This window comes from Phascolarctos cinereus, unplaced genomic scaffold, assembly GCF_003287225.1.
Source record: "Phascolarctos cinereus isolate Bilbo 61053 unplaced genomic scaffold, phaCin_HiC Scaffold_4;HRSCAF=312, whole genome shotgun sequence".
In the NCBI taxonomy this organism is placed as follows: Eukaryota; Metazoa; Chordata; class Mammalia; order Diprotodontia; family Phascolarctidae; genus Phascolarctos; species Phascolarctos cinereus.
In genome coordinates this window covers 6,591,200-6,616,120 of record NW_027555847.1, presented here as the reverse complement: position 1 = coordinate 6,616,120, position 24,921 = coordinate 6,591,200, and the positions used below count along the sequence as shown (strand labels likewise).

General features: G+C 45.0%; 1 protein-coding gene across 2 annotated transcripts in view; it reads right to left on the bottom strand.

The window, feature by feature from the left end:
- GLI3 (GLI family zinc finger 3) overlaps positions 1-24,921 on the bottom strand; it is a 283,642-nt gene that overhangs the window by 145,321 nt on the left and 113,400 nt on the right. The window lies entirely within an intron of this gene.

Below are 24,921 nucleotides of genomic sequence, written 5' to 3'. Positions count from 1 at the left end.
AGTCACTAATGGAACCTGGATGGTTCCCGGGGCCCCCAGTGGCCCACTCAGTATTTTGAAATTGCAATTGCCGGATCTAGCTGCCATTTCTGTCACCAGAGCATAGAGCCATGAGAGGGACTCATTTGGGGGAATTTATGAGACAGCCGCAGGAGCTAACTCTAGAAAGTCTCTCCTTTTTCCTTAAACGGGGCCTTGAGATTGAAAAAGAAGAAAAAGACAAAGAAAAACAGGTTTTAAATCAAATCCAAACTCCCCATGATTGCTTCGATTGATTTCTAGGCACATCAAAGTGGGAGTGTGACCAGAGAGGTCTTGGCATGGGGGCTGTCGTTTCTTTTCATGAAAACAGAATCCGAAATTCTCCAGTGTCTTGAGCTGTGCATAATAGCATCCTTGTGTGGTTAGCTAAGCTTCGGAGGAAGATCTGGCTAATTAGCTGGGGAGTGAGGTCACCAGCTCAGGCCTAAGCATAGACATGATTCTCAGATTCAGGAAAAGAATAAAAAGAAAGAAATGATCACTACATGAAAGGAAAGCTCTCCTAGAGGTGACTTGCTTCTAAGCCTGGCGTCAGAGTGGGAGATTTCTGAAAATGGAAGCTTCAGGTTCAAAATAACTGTAAGTAAAATGTGGCCCAAGGTCCCAGTGTCCCCAGCACTGCCACCTAATACAACCATTCATCAAAATATGGCATTTTTTTCCCCCTGGGCTTGGCATGAGTGTTGTTTTCAATCAATAGAGAGCTACAAGAAATCTCCCAAAGACCTCAGTCTGAATGCACGCGAGATGCCTCCACCAGGCCCAGACCCCAGCCAGAATCTGATGTATTAAATAATTTGACTGAAGAGCACTCAAAGTCATGACAACATCAAAGGTGATGACTTTTCTTCCCTTTTGGGTGCCCGATATGAAATTTACAGGAATAAAAATCGACCCCACAAAGGCTTTCTGGACAGGTGCCAGCTGGCCTGAGTGAAACCCGGAGTGAATAAAGGGGGAATTTTGGGCTGTGTTCGACACTGCCCGCCTCTCTTCCATGCTTCTCCCCAACCGAGGCTGAAGATCGAGGCAATTTTCAACTTAATTTTTCAAGGATGCTAATTGCTGAGCTCTGGGAAACCCCCAGTGACATTCTGACATGGACAGCTCTGCTGTCCTGATTTTAAAATCCAGCTATGCATCTGCAAGACATTTCTAAGGTGGGCTCTCTACAAATTGTGAGGTTCAATTTGTGCACAGTTAGGCCTTTGTTTAATCGAGAAATCTGCCCGAACTCTGATTGGGCTTATTTCCCTACGGCAGGGAGGGAAGGTTATTCCATGATGCCTTTGGGGACCAGCGATCTATCTAATGTGTTTCTGAATTATTCCAGGCTGAGCTGAGCTGAGCAGAGAACAAAGGCCCAGCTCCCCGGCTGCAGGAAGGCAAACTGAACTCCCAGTTGGTGAGGTTTAGGCAGAGATTTATAAGTCCAAACACTGGAGAAATTTGCAAGTAATTGTGTGTATTTGCTTGCTGCTACGGGATGTGGCAAACTCTCATTTCTACACAGACATCAGCAAGGCACAATTTTATTATTTTCTTCTCTCCCAGGCAGCTTGCTGATACAAGGATGGGGAAAAAGAGTCGGGTGACTTTTCAGTTTGTTCTGTTTCTCCTAAACTGAGGGGGCTAAAATAGGACTGATGTCCCTTGGCAAGCCCTGTTCTTGGGTTACTGCTGTGGTGAGAAAGCACACACAGGCCTGATGGACAATGGCGCTGCCCCATTTTTAACACTCAAAAAGCCTTTAAGATCTACAAGTTTCCTTAAACTGGGGCTCATGGCTACAGGAACACAATGTTTTCCGATGGATCTTCTTCCTTTTTGTGGCCTTTCTTCTGCGATGGGATGGAATGAAGTATAAAGTTGTGGGCCACATCATGTACCTCACAAAATGGCAGAAGCAATGAAGCGCAATGAGCCAGATAAGCCCCAGGTCACTCCCCAGGAGGGATGCCACATCAATGGAACAGATGGGCTAACACTGGCATTATTGATCTCCACACCTTTGCCAATGGCAAGGAGATCTACCACTGTGTCCTCTGATGCCTCAGCACCTGACCACCTGGTCAACTGTTCCAAAAGGCCCTCAATGATTACCCCAGCAGGGAGTCACAGCCAACCCCCAACACTACTTTGCACATATTTAGTATCTACTGATCTGGGAGAATGCTTTCCCCAAGTGAAATGTAAACTCTTTGAGGGCAGGGACTATTTCTTTTTTATCCTTGTATCTCTAGTGCATAAGAAGGGAGTTCCAGAATAGGTTGAATAAGCATTTCTTGAAAGGGATTGCCAAATCTGGACTCAGACCAAATACTTGACACTTACTAGCTGTGTGACCTTTGGCAAGTCATTTAACCCCAACTATCTTAAAAAAAATAAAGGATTGTCAAGATAACAATGCATAGAAGGGTTGGATTTGACTCAGTAAATACCAGAAAAGTCTGCCAGAGGTGACATCTCTTAAAGACAATCAAGGATCAATGTTTGAAACATTTCAAAGAGGAAAAGGACACAGAAGGGACAGAGAAAGGGCTAAGGAGAGCACTATGGCCAAAAATACTGACTCAAATCTCAGAATTGTGGAATTTCAGAGCTCAGGAAGCTTCAGTGACTATAAGCTGAACCTCAGAAGGATCTCCTCCACCATCTTCTTGGCCAAGCATTCTGTTCTTGCTCCTGCTCCACCTCAACCAGTGACCAAGCCCTCTACTCAACAGGTGATACTCCAAACAGCAGTGGAATGGGATTTGGGCCACTTATAGCATGATTATTGCCTCACGGGGAGGTTCCACGACCTTCAGTTGTCAGAGAAGGTGAGTAGCCTCAAAAACAACAAGGATTCTATTTGCTCTTGTCTTTTAAATAGAACATCCTTTCCCACACCAACAACTCCCACCAGACTTACCTCCTTAACTTTTCTACCATCCAGATCTTGGCTCACCAACAGGGGCCTTCATTTTATGCTGCTTTCTTTCTCCAAAGGCAGAATCCAGCTCCCTCTTCCCACCATCCATCCCTTAGTCCCCATCCCTATATCACAAAACTGGATCTAAGCTGTAAGATACAAGGGACTGATCTGGGAACCCACAGAGTCACTACAATTTGTATTGAACAATTCTCTTGGCTGGGGGTTGGAACCCCTTTTGTCTATGGAATGTTACATAATGGCAGTGTGGTCCTCAGGAATTGGCTTCTGCACTTTTAAGACAGTAAAAATAAGACCCCCTCAATTCCCCAATGTTTGGGACTTGAAGAAAAGTGAATTCATGACTATGGAAGAATACAGGAATGAACAATTCTAAAAGAAGATGATAAAATCATAGGAAAATCAGAGGGCTTCTTTGAGTTCCATTTTTTAAAAGTTCCAAATTTTACATGTATCCCAAATCAACACTCTTCTCATCTAAGAATATTAACTCAGTTTCCCAATGTTATTGATCAGAGAATCCAATAGAATGTAAGCCCTTGAGGGGAGGAATAGTTTTCTTTTTGTTGTTGTATCCCCGATGAGTAAGACAATGGTAGGCACAGATTAGGATGGGGACAGGTCCTGGACCTGCAATTTTACTCATATTGAGAACAACTAGTTGAGGACTCTTCCTCTCCCAAGGTAGGTTGCCATGTTCTCTGCAGCTGAACATTTTATAGAGCTACTTACTGAGGGGTTAAGTTAGTTGCCCAGATCATCCTGGATTCAACACACCTCTCTCTATCAGTTACATAATACCCCACCTCAGGAAAGGATAGAGTGATTGGTCAATAGAGTGGAGGGTATCCATTAGAATTCTTCTTACCATGCCATTAAGGTGACCCTGGGATCCTGGTGGTTCCCTGGTACAGTGACATAGACAGGGTTCAGATTTAATGTGTCATCCAAGGACCAGCAGAACTAATTCCAAGAGGTTCATCAATAACTTGGTCACAGGGTCAAGCAACTTTTAGCCCAAGCACCTCTCAAAAGTGATTTGCAAATGTATGGGTGGGGCAGCAACTGACTAAAGAAAGACCTTGAACTTTGGCAATTACTACCAAATGGAGGAATGTAAAAGGACAAAAAGTGACCTTTCATACTCCCACACTTTGCCGTAGTCAGACAAGACAAACTCCCTGGAGCCTCTAAACCCTAAACCACCCTAGGTTCTGTTCATATCCATTAAGGCTTTGTCTTTTAATTGCTGTGGGAGGGGAAGAGAAAAGCTAGAATATTTTAAAAGATGATCAATTTTTAAAAACTCATAGGTCCAGGGTTGGAAATGTTTCATTGTTAAATGACTGAAATCTGAAAAGTATCACAAATCCCTACAAAGAACAGAGGAGCCTGCAACCTGCTTTGGGGTGAAAAAAGGTTTACAATATTTTTGCTACTGAGAAAAAATGCTTTTAGGCCTAAGATGAGAAATGAGGAAGAAAAACATCTTAGAGTTTAACCTGCCAAATGTCCTCCCTCCCCCTGTTTCTCATTTTTAATTTTCTCCCATATCTCTACAGTTAAACAACAGTTATTACAAATGCGTCATGGGGAGAGGCATCTCAGGAAGGTGTGTATCACCAACTTGGTATTTCATGCTTGGAGCTGCTGATAACAAACAAAAACTGAATGTATGGCACAAACCTAAGCAGGGGAGGTAGCACATTAATTATATTTCTGCTTCTGTTTTTATTTACAAAGCTAGTCACTTCAGTAATCGATGTTGCCACGATAAGGCCATTTTGCTAGGTAGTCATAAATGAACCATGTTTGATTCTCACAGGGGTGATGAAGGTTGCATTGACCTCAGGGTCAAGGGACTTGGATCATAGACCTCACTTGGCCACTAGTCCTGTGTGTGCCCTTGGCTTGTTTTATTCCCCTCTTGGGGACTCAGTTTCCTAATTGGCCAAGTACAGTCTTGTCCATGTGATCTCCAAGGTCCCCTCTTGCTCAGACATTTTGTTATTCTATGATTTTTCACACCTCAGAATAAATTAAAACTCAACCCACACCTCAGCCTACTCAATTGCTTCTGATCGTTAGCTTTTGGAGACAGACACTGTCATTGTTTTTTGTCCCTATCAACTTTCACTGGCACATAGCAAGTGCTTAACAAGGACTTGCTGATTAAATCATTCCTAATTGGGTCACTGGATCATCTGCCTTGATAACAGAGGGGCAAATTAGAAAATAATCTATAATTTTAGCAAATTTTTGTAACCACACACACACACCTAGTTTGATGGTTAGCCACAACATGCATACAAACAAACATGCAGAGTGACCCAAAAATCCTAGTGAAGTTCCCGCCTGATACATATGTTGTAGACACAAACATTAATGATTGACAAAGTACAGATGAACTAAGGAAAGAGTTATGGAATAGAGAAGGGTACAGTCATCATTGGCTATCATGAATTTGGCACAGATCAAGCACTTGGGAATGAGGGACAAAAAATAAAATATGTCCCCAGCACCTTGGCATTTTTCAGGCAATTAAAACATTTTCTCAAACAGGTGACAGCCACCTGACTCTTTTCTGGACCATTAGCTGAGTATTAAGAAGTAAAAGTCCCCTTAGGAAAGGGCAGCCCTCTGGGGAAGTAAAGTAAGCAAGCTAAATTTAAAAAAAAATAGTGTTTTATTGGTTAAATAATTAAAGAGATTATGACTGACTTGATAACTCTAATCCCTGGAGACTCTGTTTTCCCGTTTTGGAAAGTTCAATATTGTAAAACGATGTCGCTATTGTCCCAAAGCCATCTGCTTGAAATAACTGAAATTGAACCAGATAATTCTTTATACCACCTACAGGAGGAGACTAAAGAAAAGGATTGAAGTCATCTACAACATCCATTCCAACTAAAATATTTCTTGAAGTTTATGATGTCATGAAAGAGAAGACCCAATTCTCCCCCCAAAAACCTGTGTCCATGTACATTTGCATGGGGTATGTGTGTGTGTGTGTTTTGCCTGAATGGACAAATTTTCAGTATTGGATAGGCTGAAACTAAGAATGCAGGCCATTCCGGTGGCCAGTCAATAAGCATTTCTCATGCATTTGCTGTGTACAAGGCATTGTATAAAGACAGCCTTAATGGCTAAGAACTTCACCATGGCCTTTGAGACACCATGTATTGGGTCAGACCAACGATGTCAGTGAGCCATGCCCAGGTAGACCAGCAGGCTTGATAATGGGCACTACCCATTTTTATGGGATGGTCCTGAGATCATGAATATGGCTAATGAAAGGCTCTCTCCAGGCTCCATAAAGGCTACCTTTGGTCACTAGTAACTACAGCTCATTCAGTTTCAAGGAGGAAATTCCCCCAGCCCATCCTTAATTCTCAGTCATTTATTTTCTGCCTTCTTTATGGAACTTTTATTTGCTTTTGCTTTTGCTTTTCCTTTCCTTCCCTTTCTTTTTTTTTATTGTTTCAAAAACAATGTGACAAACCTGGTCTCACTGGGTTGAAGAATCACCCTTTCCATATTTTCACTCACCTTAACTCGGAGAGTTTCTTCCCCTCTCCCCTCCACTAAAATGTACACTTGTTTATTTGTTTTTCCAAATGCCACTGAAATGCTTTCCTCAATGAGGAGATCATGATCAAATGTTCTGAACATTCTGGAGATGTTGCTTTTTCTTTTACTCACAGTAATAAAAAGATCAGAAATGAAATCAGTATCTTCTTCATTTTCAAACTGACTGTGCTCTTAAAAGCCCATTCAAATTAGGCAACTTCGATCTTTGCACTAAATTAGCCCCAACTCATACCTTCTTAGTGATACAGCCCATTTTCCTATTCCAATACAACTTAAATTTATTAAGTACCTACTGTATTCCAAGTCGTATTCTAGGCTCTAGGGGTAAAAAGACCAAAATAAAAATAATTTTACCAAGAGAAAAAGAAAACCTCAGAGTCCCTGCCCACAGAAAGGTTACACTCCCCTGGGGGAGGAGGGGCTACAACATTTATACAAATGAGAATGAATAAACATGAGTTCAAGGAAGGGGGAGAGGGAGACAGCCCTCCCAGTGAATGTGGAAAGGCTGCCTACAGAAAGTGGTGCAATAGCTGAATCCTGGCAAAAGACAGGAATTCCAAGAGGCCAGGGGGAAGGGAAAACATTTTTCCCAACAAAACTGAACAGTGTCTTCTGAAAAATAATGTAAAATTGTCAAGTGAGCTTAAAGACTATCTTCTTACTCTAGATCCCAATGTGATTCAAATCACCCACCTTTACGATGTGCTGGGGTGAAATGAAAATGGAAATGTGCTCACATGTTTATATATATTCATTCACATACATGTATGTGCATATACTCAGGAGAAAACTTTGATTTGTTTGCTTAAAGGCACCAATCCTTCCATCCCAAAGCTGATGGGCCAGGGATCTCCTCAGACCTGCTCAAGTTATGGAAGGTAGATGTTCCAGAATAGTCTAGGAGGAAAACAGAAGCCAGCAGAAGAATGTATGCTTGGTGTTGGCTTCCTGGCAAATACCGTTACCCAGAAGCCAGGGGAGGAGGGAAGGACCAGAGCCTACCATGTTTCCTACAGGTGGCACCAGGGTCCCTGGCTGGGCCCTTGGACAAAACCATCTTGTGTAAACCTCAAAGAGGATTAATCCTCAAGGACCAGTGTAATGAGACCTTAAAAGGCTGAACGACAGCAGCCTGGCATGGAGAGCCACAGCAGTGTGCTCCCCAAAGTCTCTTCTTGCTGCCGAGTGACATCAAAGTAAACTGGGACCAGATAGTGAGATTCTGTGAGAATCCCTTATCTCCGCGCCAACGGATGCCTCTCCTCTGATTGTCTTGGACTGCCACCTGTCCCAGGCATCTTTGAAGGCGACGCTAAGCCTGTGATAGATCTGACCTCCTTGAGCTGATTCTTTTATGTCTTTCTTCATTTTCTGCTCAACTACATTCTCTCCCTGCCATGAACACTCCACGAAACAAAGAGGGACTCACCATCCCCCGCTATTTGAAAAGAAGAAGGGGAGGGAAAAAAAAAACCAATGTTGGGGATTAGACTACACCCACAATCTGAAGCCCTTCTCCGGAGACAAGCCTCTTATTTTTGAGAGTCAGAACTCAGTGGCTTTTCCACAGAGGGATCGGACAATGGGGTTCAATGATGCTGAGAGCCAAGATAGAAAAGCTGCATATCTGAGATAGCTCAGAAACACAAAGCATTATAACATCGAAGTATATTAATAATCACATTTAAAGAGATGAGAAACAGCAATCCAGGACAACATAAAACTGTTCAAGACAGTCTCCCCAAGTCACTGCATCCTGGGATTTGGGGGGTACTATATGTGAATGGAGGGAAAGGGTATTTAACTGGATTGGACCAAAAAGAGGATGGAAATGATCTTTAAAAGGTGCTTACAACTGCAGGTTGAAAAAAAAAACAAAATGTGCAATGATTCCTGGGAAGAATCGTTGACAGAGTCCAGGTCCATGGAACAACCATAAATTACCACCAACAAAAACCATCATCACCATCACCATCATCATCATCACCATTTTGTATGGTTCTTTAAGGTGTGCAAAGTGCTTTGCAGAGATTATCTCACTGGGTCCTTTCACAAACCTCCGAGAAATTGGTTAGGCGCCCAGTACTTGGGAACACTGGGGGAAATGGCAGTCACTATTATTTCCATACAAAATCTACCATTGGAAAAAAATGGGAAGAGAAGGGAACACTGCCAAGAGACCCAAGATTTCTCAAGATCCCACTCGCACTTCCCTTTGGTTTCCATAGGCCATTTCTTGTACAGGAATTCTAATAGGTCATTATCAGCTATCATGTATCTCACACTATGATACAGAAATAATTTCTGTGTGTGACAACTCATACCTGCATTAGAGAATCAATTACCTCTGGTCTTGGAAAACAGACCTGTCATCGAAATTGCAAAATAGAAATACAATTTTGGCATCAAATTTGTGGTCAAGAGATTAATAAATCAATCACCAAGCATATATTAGTTGCCAGTCCCAAGCCCAACCTCTGCCCTCAGGAAGCTTCCGTATTACTTAAGGAGCTGCACAGAGGCTCCTCTTCCAATGAGCTGTGGGACTCTGGGCAGCTCCCTTAATCTCTCTGGGCTTCAGTTTATTTCAAACAAAGAGGATGGAATCATTCACTTCTACTGACTTCTTCAGGTCAATGATTCAAATGGATAAAAAGAAAAAGCCTCTCCCGTAGACAGTTTGTTCCTTGAGGGCAGGGTTTGTTTTGTGTTTTGTTTGTTTTATTTTTGACCTTTGCATCCCAAGTGTCTAACCCCCAGCCATACCCATAAAGGTTCTTCATAAATGCCTACTTGATTGAATTGATTTGAACAAATACCAGATTGCTTCTCAAGGGGTGAGGGAGAGGTAGAGTGGAGGGAGAGAAAGTGGAACTCAAAATTTTAAAAAATGAATGTTAAGAACTTTTCCAAATGTAACTGGGGAGTATTTAATGAAGTCAATAAAAACATATTTAAAAGAAATTTTAAAAATATTTTAAAAAAAATAAAAAAATAAAAATCTCTTCACGTTCCACAGCTTCTGTCCTTTATGCTTCTAGGCTGGGTCACACGAACCCTGGCCCAGCAGAATGAAGGGGCAAGACCAGATTCCTTGTATCTAAGGCCTGTGTCTCCTCCAAGGTAGACTATAGAGTGGCTCTGAGCATTCCGGACTGACCACACTACTGGAACTGAAAGAAAACATAGTCAATAACCGAAGTCAGCACCAGAGCCTCACTCTGAAATCCTGTGACTGGCATGAACTAGGCAAAACACTGTGGTGGTCTGGATCAAGACATCAGACCTGGGCCAGAAGGGAGTCGGTCGAGCGAGGAGGAGTACCAGGAGCATATCCTATTTTGTTCTCTCCCCCAGTTAGGCGACCAGATGTTCTGTCCAGTATCTGTAGGTCATTAGGCAGACCGCAGGGGCATAAGCTAAGTAAACTGTGCTCATGTCTCTAAGCTTTGAAAAAAATGCTTTGAGTCTGTGGAAGTGGGGAAGAGTTGCCTGGCCAGTTGCCTCAGCTCATAATCTTTGGGAAAAGTCTGTCCAGTGGTTGAAAATAAAAGCATGCTACAAATTGTATTTGTTTGGTTGTTTTCCCCCCATCACTCACTGCTGTGCATATTTCATAATTCCCATCGCTGAAGTGAAGACAAACCACCTAAAGACCTGAACATACCATTTCGACCCATCGTCAGCGTGGCCCTGAGTTACCCCAGGAACAGAGCTAAGAAATGAAGACGAACATTTCTGACTGAAAACATGGGGTCATTTTTAAGTAGAAAGATACGAGATATGTCTTGGCTTCCAGCATATTTAATCAAAAATTAAAGGAGCCTTTGAAATACCCCAAACATGCATCTCTGTCTCAGGATAATGACCAACAGGAACATGAGGAGAATTCCAACAGCAAAACAATTTCACAGAAAACACAGAAAGAGAATCCGAGAGCATGGCAGAGTTCTAGGCAATGCCGGGGAGGAATCTGATGATAAGGCATTGATATATTACAGCTATTTTGCAAATTGCAGAGCAATTTACATATGTGAATTCATTTGATCCTACTAAAAATCTTGGGAAGTAGGTGCTACTATTCCCTTCATCTCACAGATGAGGAAGCTGAGGCAGGAATGGTTTAAACTACTTGTCCAGTTCCCACAACTAACAAGTATCCAAGGCTGTATTTAAACTCAGGTCTTCCTAATTCCAAGTCCCATTCTCTCTCCAATGTGATGCCCAGCTGAAGGCAGTAATAAGACACTATCATTAGGACATAGCTTAAATAATCGTTCATTACTTCGTTCAAAAAGCATTCATTAAATGCTGACTGTGAACCATCTAGACACTAAGGACGTGAAGACAAAAGAGCCCTTGGCCTCAATGAGCTTACAATCTACTTGGAGAAAACAACATGAACACAGATAAACAAATATAAAATACATAGGAAGTCAGTACTGGGCAATCTCTCAGATGGAGGGCACTAGTAAATTTCCACTACAATCCTTCAGGGGAGAAGGATTTGCGCTACAAGACAAAAAAGTACGGCAGACAGATGGCACTCTGTGGGTGTGGGACTAGGTCTGGCCAATGTTCGCGCTCCCTCTTTCTAACTGTACTTCCGTCAAAGTGGGAAGGAGTCATTGGGAAATGATGACCATGTAAAATGACATCAATAAAGCTTTCTTTAGGAACTGTGAAGGTGATTTGGAAGGTTTGGGAATAGTGAGGGAAGGGAGAGATTGAACGGGGGGAGGAAACTTGGGAGGACTTGAGGAAAACCTGAAGGGGGAGAAGGAAAACTGGAGGTGGAGGAGAAGGGCCAGAGCTGAAGGGCATTTCTAACTTCCTTGTATGAAGGTCAAGGGGCTCCATTGTTAACAAGGAATGAAATGCAAGGTGGAGTTCGTGACCAAGGCTGAATGTCCAGCGGCAATCTCAATGAATGGAGAGTCACTTTTCTCCCAAACCGAATGCCGGCCCCTACTCCAAGGAGGGTGGTTTATTCTGAGAGGAAGTGGGCTGTCCCCTAGTGGTGCTGCAGGGTGGGTTTCCCCTCCTCTTCCACATGCAGAGCACATGCTTGTTCTTTGGGGCCCTTTTCTCCAGCAGGGATTTTTCCAGCTACTGAATTTGATTTCTGAATGCATTTTCAGAAACGGTGGGATTGCAGGCTAAGATTATAATGGCAAGTCATCTGAAGGCCAAAAATTCGCAAAAATCAGGAAAAGAGGAGAGGCTCCAGGCGGATGTATCTCACTGAATGAAGAGTTATAGCAGGAAGAGGGAAGAAAATCATCTGTGTGCCCAAGTGCCCAACCTCCCGTCCTTGGGGGGTCAGGAACAAGGGGAGGAAGCAATTAGAACAAAAGGAGACATTTTTATTTCAACAGAAGTAAGAGTTGGTGCAGTGGACAGAGCCCTCGGCCCACAGTCAGGAAGATTTGAGTTCAAATCTGGCCTGAGGAACTTACTAGCTTTGTGATTTGGGCAAGTCAATTCCCTATTTGCCTCAGTTCCTCACCTGTAAAATGGGGAAATACTGGAGAAGGAAATAGCAAACCACTTTAGTATCTTTGCCCCTCAAACACAAACAAGAAAACAAACCTCATGGACAATGTCCACAGGGTCACAAAGAGTCAGACATGACTCAACAACAACAGATAAATGCTTCTTAATTTGAGCTCTGGGTCACCCTCTCTAAGAACAGCGAGTCTCTAGTTTAGATAAACCCTAATTCATCAGGACAAAGGATCGTAAGTTCAGAGATCACAGATTGAGAGCTGGAGTGGGCTAAAAGGTCCTCAAGTCCAACACCTTCATTTAATAGGTGAGGAAACTGAGGAATGGAGCCATTAATGGATCTAGGAAGTGCCCAGCACTCTGTCCATGCACATGGCCACTGTAAGGGATGATAGGATGTGCCTTGACAGGAGCAGGGGGAGATCCAGTCTTTAGAAGCAGCACATTCTCAGCCCAGTGTTTAGGGGAGGGTTTGGAGTTAGGGAGAGAAAAACACTAAGACCCAGCATACTTTGGACCATCTGCTGAGACCCTCTGATAGCCATCAGACAGATGTCCCTAGGAGTGGATAATAAGAAGATTTCATGAGGTCCTTCATAATGTTCAGACGGAATATGTACTCCATGACTTTCAGAGGCTCAAAGGATTTAGAGTCAATGAAGGCATGAGTGATTATGTAGTCAAATTCAGTTTACAGATTAGAAAATTAAGCTTCAAAGAGGAATGACTTGCCCAAGGTCACAAAGATCTCCAGACTCAAAAGAGAGTGATGGTGCCTAGCAGCCTTCTTGACTTTGCCTTTCTAAATATATGGATGAGTCAGAAACACCGTGAAGATGCTCATTTTGCTGTCCTATTCATCGGCCACAGGCTTGCTCCTTTTAAGCTCCTTGACAGCAGGGATTGTCTTTTGACTCTTTTTCTATCCCCAGTTCTTAGCACTGTGCCTGGCACATAGTAGGTGCTTAATAGATGTTGTCTGAATTGAATTGAATGTCATCCCATGTGCTGCCCATCTGTGGCTGCAGGATACAGCCAGTCACAGCTACCTAACTGCCTCAGGGCCTGGGGCAGGCTCAGCATCATTCGCTCCTAGTTCTGAGATAACTTGCCTCTCTACCCAATCCACCTGTTAAATTTATCCTTCAAGGCCTAGCTCCTTCAGGTAGCCAACTTTGGCTTCTCCAGATAGAAGTGACTGATCTCCCCTTTCTTCTTGGAAATCTAACAAGGTGGTTCTCCATTTCATATACCCTTCAGGGACTGACAATGTGTCATGTTTAGTAAATCTTCAATAAAAATGTCATGAATTCATCTGTCATTGTCGTTCAGTCATTCCAGTCATGTCCAACTCTCCATGATGCCATTTGGGGTGTTCTTGGCAAAGATACTGGAGGGGCTTGCCATTTCCTTCTCCAGCTCATTTTACAGATGAGAAACTGAGGCAAACAGGGCGAAGTGACTTGCCCAGGATCACAAAGCTGGTAAGTGTCTGAAGGCAGATCTGAACTCAAGTCTTCCTGACTCCAGGCCTGGAGCTCTATGCACTATGGTGCCACCTAGCTGCCGCTAGCTGAATTCATCTGTCACCATTGATTTAAAATGGTTCATGTTGGGATCATTTTTCTTAAATGCCAAACTTCCCATTTTTGAATGGTTGGAGATGACTCGCCCCCCACCCCCCCACCACAGGAATTCTGATTTGTCAGGCAGTAGTGAGCACTCTGGAGGCATCTCTGTGGCAGACAGTAGTAGTAAAAGGGTGGGTCAGGGTCAAGCAGACCCATTTTACAGACTGGGATGCTCTGAAGTAACATGCTTTCATTCTCCTAGGCCTTGGTGGAATTCTGGGTCAGACAGATCCAACAGCATCGTGCAGGAGCAAGAAGCCTGAATTTGGAGCCAGGGTTCTGAATCTGATACTGCTGCCGAGCCTGGCAAGTCAGTACCTCTCTGGGCGGGGTCCTCAGCTCTAAAATGAGGTGAAGGATTTGACCAGATGCCCTCTCCTAAACACAGCCTCCAGACAAGAACCCTGGGCTTGGAGACAGAGCACTGGGGAAAGAGGCTTGAACCTCAGCCCTGACAGTTACTGACTTGACTGTGTGACTCTGGAGAAGCCAGGTCCCTCACCTGTCAAGTGAGAATAATACTATTTTTCCTAACTGCTTCACAGCACTGCTTAGAGGAACAAAACACGAAGGGTGTGTGTGTGTGTGTGTGTGTGTGTGTGTGTGTGTGTGTGTGTGTGTGTATGTGTAAGTGTGCAGGTGTATGTAGGTAAGGTTATGTGCTTGTGATCTACTTTTTTTACTTTTTTTAATTTAAAATTTTTTTCATTTTTTCCATATGCTTTTGAGTTGAAAATTTTTCTCCCTTGTCCTCCCCCCCACCCTCCCTAAGATGGCGCACAATCTGATATAGGCTTTACACTTACATTCCCATTAAACATACTTTCACATTAGTGAAGTTGTAAGTAAAAATTAAAACCAATACGAGGAACCATCAGAAAGATGAAACAAAACTCAACAGAAGGTAAAAATAAGTGATAGCGGTTCGACTTCCATAGTTCTTTCTTTGGATGTAGACAGCATTATCCATCCCGAGGCCTCTGGAAGTGTCTTAGATCCTCATAATGCTGAGAAAGGTTCAGTTTAACAATCTTAGTCATTGCATAACGTGGCTGCTATTGTATACAAAGTCCTCTTGGTTCTGCTCACTTCACTCAGCATCAGACCATATAAGTCTCTCCAGGTTTTTCTGAAGTCAGTCTGTTCATCATTTCTTATAGCACAATAGTATTCCATTACATTCATATACCACAACTTGCTCAGCCATTCCCCAATTGATGGGCATCCTCTCAATTTCCAATTCTTTGCCACCACAAAAAGAGCTGCTATGTATATTTTTGTACATGTGGGTCCTTTTCCTATTTGTTTGATCTCTCTGGGATATAGCCCCAGAAGTGCTATTGCTGGATCAAAGGGTATGCACATTTTTGTAGCCCTTTGGGCATAGTTACAAATTGTTCTCCAAAATGGTTGGATCATTTTTGTGATCTACTTTTTAAAAATCTCCTAACTTGTGTTTGCACGGATGCATGAACTCCCTCCCTCATGCAGCCCAGAAATTCCTCCATAGCCTCTGGTCTTAGGGAGACACCTGGGCCATTAAGAGGGTCAAGGACTTGCTCAGTCTCACCCAAATGGCATGTGACCAAGGCAGGGCATCAATCGGAGTCTTTCAGACTTCAGGTCAGCCTTCTAGCCCCTGCCACATCCCTCTAGCTCCTTACCACCAAAGAGCTCCAGACTCCCTCCCCAGGCTGTGGCCACTGCCTCAGTGCCCAGGCTCCCTTGTACTGGCAGGGGTAACTCACAGAGATTGGGACAGATCATGGACTGGGGGTGGGAGGGTTGGGAGGGATTGTACACAGCACCTCAAGAGGTTGGATCTGGTCCGTGAGATGATCCAATCCCCAGCCATACCCCCCCAGCACAGTGCATCCCAACAGCGACACCCCTCTGCCTCCCCCCAAGCACTTGGCATCCGCTGTCTGCTGGGGCATTGCTCAAACTCTTTTGACATCGAGTGGAATTCCTAAATGTGAGCTCAGAAGATGGGCAGCTTCTGCACCAGCCTCTCATGTCTCCCTCCTGTCAGCCTTCTCATCCCACTCTGCCAGCAGCAGCAGCAGCAGCAGCAGCAGCAGCAGCAGGAAGGGCCCTAAGGCTTTGGCTGTGCCCGGTCCAAACCAACTCTACTCACATTTGGTCCCTCCTGGGAAGAACTTACGTTCTCTAGGGGAGAGGGAGGGTGAAGATGTAAAGTGCCCACCAATAAGCAAATACAAAGTACATGCTCAAAATGATACTGAGTTATTTCAAAAGGAAGAAGGCACAATCAAGGCTATGAGCAGGCCATGCCTACAGTTACGATCAAGTTTTACAGTTTGTATCATGGCTGTGTGAGTGTGTAAGAGTATGTGTGTGCATGTGTGCATGAGTGTATGAGAGTGAGTGTGTATTATCAATGGGAGTTTCTGCATACCTTGGCAGGCAGATGGGCTAAGCAGTCATCTCTCCATTTTGCAGATGAAGAAATCAAGGCTCATAGAGGTGACTTCCCTGAGGTCACACAGCTAGTGAGAGGCAGAGCTGAGACAAATGCGCTGCCACCAGAGGTGGTGAGTTCCCCTTTGCTGGAGGTCTTCAAGGAAAGCCCAGTGCTTCCTTATTGGATCTGTTGTTGCTGTTTCCAAGCCCGGGTTAGTTCTGGTGCCTTGACACCAGGATTCTGGGTGCCCGGACCTCGTGGCTGCTCCCCTACAGTACTGCCCTGGGACTTCTGGACCCAGAACTTGGTGGGAGGGTGGTACCTAAGCAAGGCAGTGATGGCCCAGCATCCCTGGGCCGCTTCAGCTACTTAACCTTTATGCCTGGGCTCCCTCATCTGTGAAATGGAATGAATAATATTTGCCTTGCCATTGCACAGAGAAGTATTTGGAAAATCATGATTTTGGTAGCCAGGGTTACGGTTTCATCAAGATGAGGACTTCTGGGTACAGAACCTTGTTACTCTGATCCAGACCAGCAAGTTCTCTGTCACTCAGAGAATTCACTGGGGCACTGAGAAGATCAGTGACTAACCCACAGTCACATAACCACAATGTCTCTGAGGTGCAACTCAATCCAGTTCTCCCTGAATCCAAGGCTATGATGTTCTCCTCCACCATCACACGGCCATAATCTGCTGCACAAATGTGATCTGTCATCACCATTAGAGTAAGTGACTGGAGCACAGGCCTGTAATAGAGGTCCCAGGGAGAATGGTCTGCCCGACATTTCCTGAGCTCTCCCGTCCAGGGTACCATGACCTTTCGCTGTTGGAGGATGCACAGGCAGAGGGACCCAGGCTCCCTACAAGGCAGAAAGGCTGCTCTATGGCAAAGCATGTATGGTTAGCCGCTGCTAGAAAAATGCAAGTCCACTGATCCATGAAGACCAGAAGCGGTAATGGAGAAATGCAGTCTTAACAACCAGCAAACACATGCTATATCCCTGTGCCTAGGTGCAAATGTCCAGACAGCAGCTCTCTCATCCTATGGATTTCTTTCTTCAGAGTGAACATTTATGGGAAGTAGAATTTAGGAAAAGACCATGGCAGGGGCAAAGGAAGAATGTCAGACATTGCCATAAACAGGCACACTAGGTCTAAAAGGCCGCAGCCCTAGATCGGAAAGGGGTGCCCGCTCAGATCTCAGTAAGTTCCTAACCTGGTAGCATGGGAGTCCCTGGAGTCAGGGCCTGTGTGGGCCTTTCATACATTATCTACCATATGGAGTAAGTGGGGCTGCTCGGAATTGCCAGATAATCACTACCACTTCAGTGGGACTTCCTGACCAGCCCCCAGAAGTGATGGCAAATGGTATGAGGTGGGAAGAAAGGGGGCATAAAGGAAGGGCAGACACAAATGACTGACCCCTGTATGGATGAAAGGTTAGCAAAGGCCAGGATCAAATGAAGAGAAATTCACCCCAAATCAACAATTCAGGGGAGCATTTCAGACAGCCTTTGAGGACGCCTCATAAATTAATGAAAGTTGGACATTAAAGTCAAAGACAGCTGGAACTGATCAAGCAGAAAGCCAAAGGCTTGTCAAAAACATGCTAAGTGAAGGTCTGAGGTCTAAATTCAAGATCTTGGAGTGGGGAGGGAAGTGTTCATTAGGGGTCATTTCATCCTGGATTTAAATGGACCCCAGAGGCAAGGCTTTGTTAGAAAACCCCCCTCAGATCAGGAATCAGCTCCCTCCACGTGCTCCGATCCATCCCCAGACATTGTTAGCACAGGATTGTCAGTAGGACACTGAACTGTAAGAGACAACAGGCAGGTTTGGTTTAGGGGACAGAGTACTGAGCCCTGGAGGCAGGGAGACAAGTTCAAATCTTGCCTCTAAACACATAAGAGCTGTGAGAACCTAGAGCACTCAGACCCTGCAGAGCACCTGGCGAACATCTAGAGCCTTGTGTCAGCATGTGTGATTGTCGGTGTTCTCTTCCGGGCGGAGGTGCGGCATCCCAGAGAAGATGAGAGAAGCAAGTCTGAGGGGCGGGGCTTCCATTCCTCCTGCAGGGGAAGCGCAACGACAGACCCATTTGCCAGGCCGAGCGGCTGGTTCCCCTAGAAACCCCCTCACCCATTCCATGTCACTGGGAGCTGCACTGAGTTACAAGGAACTCCCAGGGGAGCAGGAAGGCTGAGCACAACGTGGCCTTCAGAGCAGTATTTAGGTCCCCATGGTTCATCAGGACTTGGATCCAGATGTGTCTCCATGTAAAGCACACACACATTCATACACACACACACACACACACACACACACACACACACACACACACACACACACACACACACACACACACACTGAGAACTAACTTCATGCAGATGGGGCTGCTTTAGGATGGTGCCTCTTCCAAGCAGGTGAGCCTGGCTGGTAAAGGTCCAGATTACTACAGAATTCCACAGCGTAGAGCTTAGTTCTATAATTTCATCCTGGGCTTCCTTCCCACCTATAATCCTTCAGGCCCTTACACCAAACCTCCTTCAGGATCAACTTTCCATCTTTGGTGAGATTTGGCATCCATGAAACCATGAAGCTCTGCCTCAATTTTGTCCCTACTTTGGCCATGTTCAGTCCTTTCCTTCTTCCCTCATTAATCATGCCCTCCAATCCTTTCCCATTGCCACTGGGTCACTTGGCGCTCCTCTCTATACTCGAAGCTACTGAAGCATCATTGAAGTGACTGAAGAACTCAAAGACATATTGGAGATGGGGAGCATTTCAGGCCCCACAGCCTTTCATCTGAGCCACCTCTCCAATCCCCACAACCCTCATCCAACGTGTGGCTGCCTGTGCTCTCTGTGAGGACCCCGCCATCTCCAAGGCAGCCCAGACCACCAGGGGACAGCTCTCTCTGGAGGACGTGGCCACGGTCCCCCAGCACCCCACCCCAGAGTCAAGATCTGCCTCTGTGGTTTCCATCACCTGCTTCTACTTTCTGAAATCTCATGTTTCATCCACCTGAGAGGCTTTCAAAGACTTGAAGCCTTCTCTCCTCCAGCCCAAACATTGACAGCTCCTTCAGTGGTGGCGAGGTAACAAGCCGGTCCAATCCAATTAAACAAGCATGGAGGCCTTGCTAACAACGTGCCCCAAGACTGGTTCGACAGGTTGCTTTTTACAATATTGTGCTTTTTAATGAAAAATGTTAGTCTGATTTTAGTTTTAAATGTATATACACGCCCAGAGAGATAGAATGGTACTTGCTAAGATAGGAAATGGAATGAAGAGAGGGCTCCTTTGTAAACCTCACTCCAGTGTTCACTAGCTCTGCGGCCATCAGCCAGGCATTTCATGTTTCCTTGACCCTCAGTTTATTCATCTATAAAATGGGTGTGAATATGTGCACTTTTTTCGAAGTAAGTTCATTATGGGCAGTGTCTTGTCCAGTGGGAAGTTCCGCGGTATCACTATTCTTACTGATTGGTTTGCTTAGGTTGTACTGGGATGACTGGGCTCATTGATTCTTTGAAAGAGGAGGTATCCATCTCTGGGACTCCTGATACCCCCAAAGAGGAACCTAGGGCTTTGGAGCAGCCAACCTTCGAGCTACTATGACCTTCAGGTAATGGCTGGAGCTACCGGAGGGCATAGGCCCCTAGCTCTGGTGCCAGAAAGGGACTCAAAAACATCTGGTCCAAGGCCTTTGTTTAACAGCCTGGGACGCTGAGGACAGCAGAGGTAAAGTAGCTCACCTGAGATCACCCAGAAAGTAAGTAGCGCAGTCAGGATTCTTTTCATTCCAAAAACAGGACTCCTCATGTACTTTTTTGTTAATGCATGAAAAACTATTGACTAATGGTAGGGCATGGCTTAAAAAACAATTATATAGTTATACAATGGACATCCATGTGGGCCAACCCAATAGATATCCTGTATTCCTAGATTTATGCCACAAACATTTCCCCAACACACACACAGACATGCACACACACACACACACTAAAGAGGGACCAGTCAATCCTCTCATCTTCATCATGTTTCAGTGCTTTATCTTATTGGAGCCTTATGGCAGCCTTGTAAAATGGATGCCTGAGGTAGTCTTATCAGCCCCATTTGGCAGATGAAGGGACTGAGACTAGGCGAAGTGGAAGGACTCACCCAGGGTGACCCAGGAAGAAAACGCCTGGGGCAGGATATGAACCCAAGTCTTGCTGACACAAGATCTTAATGTCTGTCCACAACACCCCACAGATGTCTCTGCCCTATGTGCTGTAGCACCCATTCCCTTCTAGCTGCCACTATTCACATGCTAGCACCACATGGAAGGCCCCAAGAGCATTCCAGGAATAGGACACAGCATAGGAAAAGGCACGGAGGCAAGAGATCCTTTAGGGAGATGATTTTGGGGAAAGCAGAAGCTGAGCCAAAGGGCAGCAATCTGGAGTGTCTGGTGTGGTGGGTCTGAGCCAGGCTGGAGAGGGCTCAGCAGCCAGGCAGAAGAGCTTGGACTGCATCCACCAGGTGATGAGAAGCCACCCAAGATTTCTGGCTGGGGCGATTTTACCATCAGATCTGTTCCACAATATTGATCTGGCAGCTGTGTGAGGATGGATTGGAAAAGGGAGAGAAGAGAAGCAGAGAGAGAAGTTAGAGGCTAAAAGAACAGCCCAGAGGAGAGAAGAAGGTCTGAATCATGGTGACGACTGTGAGGGAAGAGAAGGGAACAAGACTGGGATAGAAACAAGTGTGGCAAGTCAACGGATGCAAGGGAGGGAAAGTGAAGAGGTGCTGGTGACCAAGTGCCTGGCAGGGTGGCCGTGCCCTCCTCGGAAGAGGAGGAATTAGGAGGAAGCCTGGGGAAGTGGGTGGGGCTGAAAGAGAACCCAAAGCAGAGGGCGTCCTGCTTCTCATCCCTCATGGAAAACCGACCCGATGTGTGCAGCAGCATCACGCCTGGGAATCAGGTTTCTTAGAAGGCAGGCATCATTGTCTCAATTGATACAGTCCCAGGGGGCTGTGATCAGGCCCATCGCTTCACCAAGCCATGGTATGCTGTCACACCTTCTCTTCCAAGCCCCAAATCCCCCAAGGCCTCTGGCTTCCCTTCCACTCCACTGCAGGTTTGCTCTTGCCAAAGAAAGCCATGGAGCTTAGGTTTCACTCAATGTATTAGCTACTGAATTTTCAAGCTGAATTTCACTTTGTTATTTCTGGCCTGCATCTCCTGCCTCTCCACGGTCCCTTTGCACAATTTCTTCTAGCTTGACTAACGTTCAGGGATTTGAACATTCTCCAATAAGAAAAACTCAGGAGATTTTTCTTTTATTCAGAACAATCCACTTAGTGGGCAGAAATCTGTTCGGTAACGGAGGAAAAGATTTCAGTTCACTGAACACTAAACACTCCCAGAGAGGGAGGTTTAGGGCAATGAATCTGAAGTGTATCCATTATCACATTCACCTGGAAGGCAGGTTCCAAAACACGTGGAAACATGTATTATTCTGTTTAATATAAAAACATAAACAAGTACATGCCCTCACACCCATGAGTTACAGAAGGATGAGGTGCTAAAAACGAGTTCCTTTGTGGGACTGAAATGTACTACTCTCAGACCAAGAAAAGGGGGAGAGATTTTTCTTTACCTGGACAAGGCAGGTTTGGGTATGGATCTTTCACCAAAGGAACTTAGAAGTCAGCCTTTGATTTCACATTTTCAGGGGGATTTACTATATGGGGATTTTCCAGATCATAAAACAAATTTGGTATATGAGGCCATGCTGGATTCCCATCAGAAATTAGCATTTCCCTCATCCACAGTCCCTAAAAATGTATCTTTACATTTGGATGTATATTTTTTAAAATTTATTTATCTGTGTTCCAGTTTCTTTCTAACAGAATGTAACTTCCTTGAGGGCAGGAGCTATCATGGTTTTGTCTATGAAGGCAAACCCCAGCTATGAGAGCACCTCTGTCACCCTGAGCAAAACACTCCTCACATTATGGGAATCATGTTTCATAGAAAAATGAGTCACAAAATTCATTATTCTTTAGGCTCTCAAACTTGAACAGTGCCTAAGACAGTGTTACCAGATGTCCAGCTTGTGTGCCCTTGAATTAAGCCAAAAATGGGACAGAGATTCTGCTCAATGGGGCGGGGGATACAGAAGTAGGGGACATTCCCATTGATAGGATCGGAAACACTCAAGCAGAAAAGGAAATGCTGTTTTCAAGAGACTTCAAAGGACCATTCTTTAATTATACAAGAAAAAGAAGGAAGCTCAGGAAAATGTTGTTTCTAGTTAGAGAATTGTAGAGGCAGCAATTATCAGACAGCGAGGAAAAGGTAGGTAAGGGATTGAACCCCTTCCCTCTTCCTACCTGGACTCATTCCAAACAGCCTGACTATGAATAATTATCTGTAAGAAGGGTCATTCAGGTTGGGAGGGGGAGGGAGTGAAATCAGAGAGGAAAGCCTGGAACACTCGGACCACCCCATCCAACCCCACGGAGCTCACTGAGACAGGCAACATTCATCCCAGAGACTCCAGAATGGCCATGCCTCCCACTGGCCAGTTTCTAGAGATTTCTGGAAGACAGGACATGTCCTTAGAGATGGGCAAAGGGCAAAGAGACCACACATTCCAAGAAAAAGAAATGAAGAATTGGGTCCACTTAGGGACCAGCTGGATTGAACAGGTGTGAGAAGCTTCATCACTCAAGTTTCCAGCCCTAACAGAAGAGGCCAAACTGCTGGGGGTGGGGGGAGGGAGGTTTTCTTCTTCCTCTCTGTCTCCCTGTCCCCCTGCTCCAAACTGGACTACAGGGGTAGAATCAAGTAGACACACACACACACACACACACACACACACACACACACACACACAGACACGGATGCAGAGAGGCAGAGAGAGGGTGACACAGGGAGAGATGAACAGATCTAAGCCACAGAGCACATCAAGAGAAAGAGAGAAACTGAAACTTAGGAAAGTTTTCCCAAACTTGCTTTCTCATAGTTAGCCAATGGATAAGCAGGTTTGGCAAAGCCCAGCCCTCAACATGACAGTATTGTGGCCTGAAGCCTCAGGACACCTACCTAGCTTTTCCCAGGGAGCAGAGTCTCAATAAAATCATTGGCAGAATTTACCACCACACCCAAGGCAGGCCCACTTGACCCAGACAGGGCTCGAGACCCTCACTCTAACAACATCAGCCCAAATCCCACGGCTGGAAGGGACCTCAAAGGTAGGCAGCTAGGTAGCACCACAATGCACAGAGCACATGTGCTGTAATCAGGAAGATCTGATTTCAAATCCTCCCTGTGTGACCCTGGGCTTAACCTCTGTCTACCTCAGTTTCCTCAACTGTAAAAGTTAATAACAGCATCTACCTCTCAGGGTTGTTGTGAGGATTAAATGAGATCATATTTTAAAGCATTTAGTATAGAACCTGGCCCTGTAGTAGATACTATCTAAATGTCTTTTTTTTGGGGGGGGTTGCTCTCTCCTTCCCTCCTTTCCTTCTCATACTGAAAAAGATCCCCTTGACAAAGTCCTGGATACCTGGCCACCCATCCTCTCTTTGAAAGCCCCCAGTGAGGAGGGAAGCAATCTGTTTTAGGTGCTGGGAAACAAAGTCAAAGGAAGGGAAAACAAATAGAAGAAAAATGAACAAGGATATGCAAAGATTTTTATGAGAAATTATTTTCACCACCAAGAACATTGCAGACCACACACCTGGGCTCTGAACTGGAAGCCCTAGACACTCCATCATGTGCAGGGCTAAAAGCCTCTCCAAAGTCTTTGTTGTACTCAGAGCCTCTTGGGCTTGGTAGGGGACATCACAACTGGCCCTCTGCATGACAGAGGGCCTTCCATCAGCCAGGGAGCAGAGGAGGACTTCACTCCAGGTCACACATAGTAGGTGACTGCATAAGCACAGATGGGACAACCTGAAGAATGAAGGTGATTCTGTAGAAAGCTTGAAACAAGGCTGTCTATTTTAAGTTGGAAACTCTTGGTACTAGACTATAAGAATCTTGAGGCCAGAAGCAACCACCTCCTTTGTCTTTGTTTCTCCCTTACTGCTAAGCACAATCCTTGGCACATCAGCACATGCCAAATAAATATTGAGTCAAGCAATCAAATTTCAATAGCATGACTTTGATTTGGAAACAACCAAATCAAACAAATATCATTATTTTTTCCTAGTGGATTTCTGAGAAAGGACAAGGATGGGAAGGAAAGGCCAAATTTATGTTCACAAATATAAAGGCAAATTGATGTCAGCAGCTTGTCCTTAGTTTTCAGTCCTGCAGAGGTTGGTACACCCACCATAATGTCCTCTTTAGGAAAAAACAAGGCCGATAGGCAATGTTGTCAGGTTAAGCCAATGAACCCTTAGGAATCACTTACTCACTATGTGGCCAGACCCTATACTAAGATGTCAAACGCAGAGGTAGAGACCCCAAAGGCAGCATGAACAGCCACCTGGCTGGCTCCATAACCATCCACGGGCAGAATCTCAGTGTGAAGACCACGCCTCTACCTTGGGACAGCGCTCATGCTGGGAAGGTTGTCCTGACTAAGCCTAACTTGGCATCTCTCGCCTTGTTCTTAGCTCTTCCTTCAGGGCTAAACAGAAGGCGGCTAATCCTCCTTGCCACACTAGAATAACACTAGCAAGTCCCTCCTAAACCTTCTCTTTAGACTAAACATCCTCAGGTCTTTCACCCAGACCTCAAGGCCATTGGCCAACCTGGCTCCCCTTCCCTGGATAAT